The sequence below is a fragment of the Hyaena hyaena genome, unplaced genomic scaffold (genome assembly GCF_003009895.1).
Source record: "Hyaena hyaena isolate Hyena2069 unplaced genomic scaffold, ASM300989v1 scaffold_553, whole genome shotgun sequence".
NCBI classification, from domain to species: Eukaryota; Metazoa; Chordata; class Mammalia; order Carnivora; family Hyaenidae; genus Hyaena; species Hyaena hyaena.
Genome location: NW_024081184.1, coordinates 568,574 through 573,600, shown reverse-complemented (window position 1 = coordinate 573,600; position 5,027 = coordinate 568,574). Strand labels below are relative to the sequence as shown.

Genomic DNA, 5,027 nt, shown 5'->3' with positions numbered 1-5,027 from the left:
CAAACAACCCAGTGAAGAAATGGGCAGAAGATATGAACAGACACTTCTCCAAAGAGGACATCCAGATGGCCAACAGACACATGAAACGATGCTCAGCATCCCTCCTCATCAGGGAAATACAAATCAAAACCACACTGAGATACCACCTCACGCCAGTGAGAGTGGCTAAAATGAGCAAAGCAGAGAACTCTCATTGTGGTTTTTATTTACATTTCCCTAATGACTAAAGATGTTGAACATCTTTTCATGTACTTTTTGGGCATTTCTATATCTTCTTTGGGAAAATATATGTTCAAAATTTTTGCTTATTTTTAATTGAATTGTCTTTATGTTGTTGTATTGAAAGATTTATTTATGTATTCTACATGCCGGACCCTTATCATACATATTATTTGGAAAATTTTCTCATATTCTATGGGTTGTCTTTTTAATTTTAATAGTAAACTTTGATGCAGAAAAGTCTTAAATTTTGAATAAGTACAGCTTATCTACTTTGTCTTTTGTTGCTTGTAGGTAGTCTCAATTAAGAATCCAGTTAAGAATCTAATGTAGTAACCTGTGCGAGTGATAATAGTGGTTTAGTCTATGTTGTTAGCTGTGAAAACAGACATGTTTGAACAGAGTAGGGATATGTTTTTGTGGTAATTCTGGTAATTATAAGAAACATCTTTGTTCACTGTTTATTAAGTGATAGGCACTCTTCTAAGTGCTTTACATGTTGATTCATTAAATTTAAAACCCCATGAGACTTGCATTATTGTTTCCATGTTACAAATGATGAACCATAAGGTGGAGAGTTGTTAACTAACTTTTCCATGGCTCTGTACCTAGTAAGTGATAGATATAGCTACTCTTCTATGCTACCTGTATGGAAAGCCTGTAATCACATGTAAAGGTTTTATACTCACTGTGCTGTTTCTGTATGTTTTCACTATCTTTTTTAATACTGAAATTTAAGGATTATTTTATATTTCAAATTGGTTACTCTTATTCAGTGAAAATTATGTATGTGTATGTGCTCATACATGTCTTTGTGTAGCCATATGTGTATTTATGTGATATATATACATATATACACGTAAATATCTATACATACTTATCTATTTATGCATCAAGAGATGTCCAAGATAATTTGAGATGTCTCCGGGTTTGGGGGTTTATATTTGTATGTGTGTGTGATTTTTTTTCAACCAAGATGACTTTCTCCAATAGTTTGGGTTAAAGTTGAATACAGCTCTATTCACCTTGAAGATCAAACAGAATGTCTGCTTGCTGTTGAATTTAGAAAAGAACTATAATAATCTTATTGATGTCACATTCCTAACTAATATCTTCATGGATTCTTCTTATAGGGACGGCTTTCTGTGTCCTTTTCCCTCTCTTTACTGTGGAGTATCTTGTAAACCATAAGAATAATATTGACCTGAGGGTCTTACTGTGTTTTTAACTTTGACTTTAGATTTCCAAGGGCCCTCTCTGCTTTGAAGTTTATGATGATTTGACAAGTTTACATTTACTACCATGGTGGTGGTATATAATGGGTCAGCACACTGTGGTCCATTGGCCATATGTGGCCGTATGTCTATTTTTGTACCTCTCATGAGCCAAGAATGGTTTTTACAAATATCAGCATTGGGATCTATTTGATGATAATGTTATGGGCTTATTTGTTATAGGTTTATTTGAACCCCAAATAAACAAAATACTATCTCCTGTAAAAAACAGATGCCATTCCATGGTATATATAAACCACATCTTCTTTATCCATTCTTCCGTTGATGGACACTTAGGCTCTTTCCATGTTTTAGCTTTTGTTGAGAGTGCTGCTGTGAACATTGGGGTACATGTGCTCCTATGCATCAGCACTCCTGTATGTGGGGGGGAGGGAGGAGATGGGCATGGAGGAGGGCACTTCTGGGGATGAGCACTGGGTGTTATATGGAAACCAACTTGACAATAAGCTATTTGTAAAAAAAAAAAAAAAAACAAAAACAAACAGATGCCATTCTTATTAGTAGACTTACATTACAAAAAATTATATTTGGTTCAAAATTCTGTCAAATTTTGTTTTCTTTCTTGTTATTCTAGGTACCTACATAGTATCCTTGGTTTTGCTTTCTTGCCTGCAGAGCCTAAAATTTTACTTTCTGGCCCCTTTTGGAAAAAGTTTGCTGACCCCTTTTCTGAGAGAAACCTTTACTTATCTCATGTCCACATTCATTCTCTGCTTTGGTTTCATAGCAGTTTGAAATGTTAAGTAGGAGCCATACAAAATATCTTTTGCCATCCAGATCTGCTTGGATTAGGTCAACTCCTGAGTTCAGCATAGTAAATAGTCCTTAAAAATAATAATTATATAAGTATGCTTGCTTCCTAAATTTGAGGGTAGGTGTTTGGACAATACTTTTTTGGTACCAGTACTTGTTTAGTTTAAGCTTCTAACAATTGCCTGATCTGTACTTAGCAAATGCTACTTGCCATGATATTTAGAGTTGAAACACGGAAACAGAAATAAAGCTTCCATCCAGTTTTCCTGTTTTGTGATGAGAAAGTCTTCACTAGAAATATCATTTCAAAATTGAGGTCCAGAAATCATACAGATGATGTCCTCATTTTATTACTAGTTTGCCATTATATACTCTTTCTTGTCTTTAATGATATATGAAAAACCACCCAACTTGTTTGGTAAGACCAACAGTTATATCATTTTGCAATTTGTGAGCAGGTGACTTATTATCCTCTATGTAAAGGATTAAACTTTCTCTAAGTCTCTTGATAGCTATTATCTTCTGTGTTCATTTAAGTATCCTGATGTGTCTCAAGGTCATAGAGTAGAATCACTTCTCTAATAGCACTTTTCTAAACAAGCATTTAGGTGGAATTCTGTCTTCCTGCCTTGACACTGTTAGCACCACTTCATATCAGAAGTATTTTTAAAATGAAAGAAGAGAACTTCTTTTCATGGACAGACCAGGAAGCGGTCTTGATTATAAAGTGTTCTGGAAAAAGGTTTTAGATAATGTGGATTAGTTGCCCTGTGGATGGGAACACAAGTTACTCAATAAGTCTACAGGTGTTTTTTCTTTATGTGTTTGATTCTTGTTTATGTTAATGCACTTGATATTACAATATTAATCTTTTCTGGAACTATTTTTCTCTTCCCTTGCTTCTGCTGTTTACGCTTTTCTTTGTCCCGCTCCTTCCTGTCTCTTGCTTCTCTGTAAGTCAGTTTAGCTGGAAGTTACTGTAGGCAAACTGCAGTGGTAGAACACTTGTGGACTAGCTTTTTATTCATAACTCTAGAATCTTGGGGGTTAAATGTTTCAGATTTTAGGAGATTCTTTATAACATTAAACATAAGCATAAACATGTCATTAGGATATATCACAGTGATTAAAATGAGCAGGCATATGGTTGAATTTTGGGTTATGTATTGATAATTTTTGTCTAGCATTAGCCTAGTAATGAAGTATCTTGTCATGATATATAAGACTAAAATTTCTTTTTATTTCAATGGTTCTGGGCTCTTTTAGAGACTTGTACTTTTAGAGACAAAACTTACAGGTTTTGTTGGTAGAATATTTCTGGAATATTAGTTATGATTTTAATCTGAATTTAGGCTTATTTGAACATCTAAATTATTAGAAAGTGTTGGCTTCTCTGACTGCTGAAGGAGTTTTACTTAACTCATATTATAATGATATGCCACATAGTCATATATATGAATATATATTCATATATTATGCATCTATATCTATATATAGTTTCCATGTAAAATTCTACTTATAGACATCTTTATTCTACCATACTTTCGCTTGTCTGGATTCCTTTTTTTTTTTTAAAGCACCGTTTGGCTATTGTTTTATGTGGTAGAAAATTAATCATTTAGTCAATACATAAAATCTTAATCTATAACTTGCCTTTCTTTTAGAGGCTATGCTTGAAAATGGTTACAACAATGCTAAATCTTACTTAACTTTCTTTTTTAAGGAGAAAAGTAAATGGGGACCTTTTTGTTCAACTTGTCATCATTATTTGATATTAAGATGAAAGTTGTAAATTAGTTTTACTAATTTGAAAATAATGGAACTTCTGTATTCAGTGCCTGGGGAATGTCATACAAATTAGTAATTAATTTTCCCTAAATCAAGTCTGTGATCAGCCACTTGTTGCAAATAAAGTTTTCTTTTGAACATAGTTGCACTCATTCATTTACATATTTTCTGTGGCTTCTTTGACACTAGAAGGTCAGAGTTGAGTAGTTATAGCATAAAATAGGGACTGGATGACCTGTAAAAGTTTGCCAACCACTGCAGATACATGAAGTATGTGTGTGTGTGTGTGTGTGTGTGAGAGAGAGAGAGAGAGAGAGATTAGAGTGCTTTGAGACGTTTTCTCTTCTGCATCCCACCTTTCTTAAGGGTCCTATGTCCCTGACTGTTGAAGGAACTTTTACATAATTTTTCTTCAGCTACCCTCATCCCTACTGCAACTCCACTCACCTGCATTTCACTCCCAGAATCATTCTTCTCAAACTGAAATCTTGACTCCACTATTTCTTAAATAAAATCCAGACACCTCTTGCTCTGGCTTTTGCCAAGTCTGATGTGTTTTTTTTTTCTAACATGCTGAACTACATGCTCATCATTTCTGTTATGCCTTTGCATTTGTAGCTAATGTAGAATAACAGAATATTTCTAAATTGAAGCGTCTTTTCTCATTTCTTTGTGAGTATATCCTACTTCAGAACTTATTTCCAGAATCCAGGCCTTTCCCACACCTTCACCGTCTCCTTTTTACCTCTTAGACTTTATTTCTTCCTTTTTCTTACCACTGTGCCTGGTACACAAGACACTTATTTCACTTTTTATATATTACATTCTCACGAATTCCTCACATGTCTTTTCCTCCTCTTAGGCTGCGAGCCCAGAGATTCTTTCTCTTTTTTTTCCCCCCACAAATAGTTTATTGTCAAATTGGTTTCCATATAACACCCAGTGCTCATCCCCACAAGTGCCCTCCTCCAT

At 34.3% G+C, this 5,027-nt stretch overlaps 1 protein-coding gene across 8 annotated transcripts in view; it reads left to right on the top strand.

Annotated features, from left to right (window-relative positions):
- BCAS3 (BCAS3 microtubule associated cell migration factor) overlaps nt 1–5,027 on the top strand; it is a 599,290-nt gene that overhangs the window by 241,175 nt on the left and 353,088 nt on the right. The gene's annotated exons all lie outside the window — the stretch shown is intronic.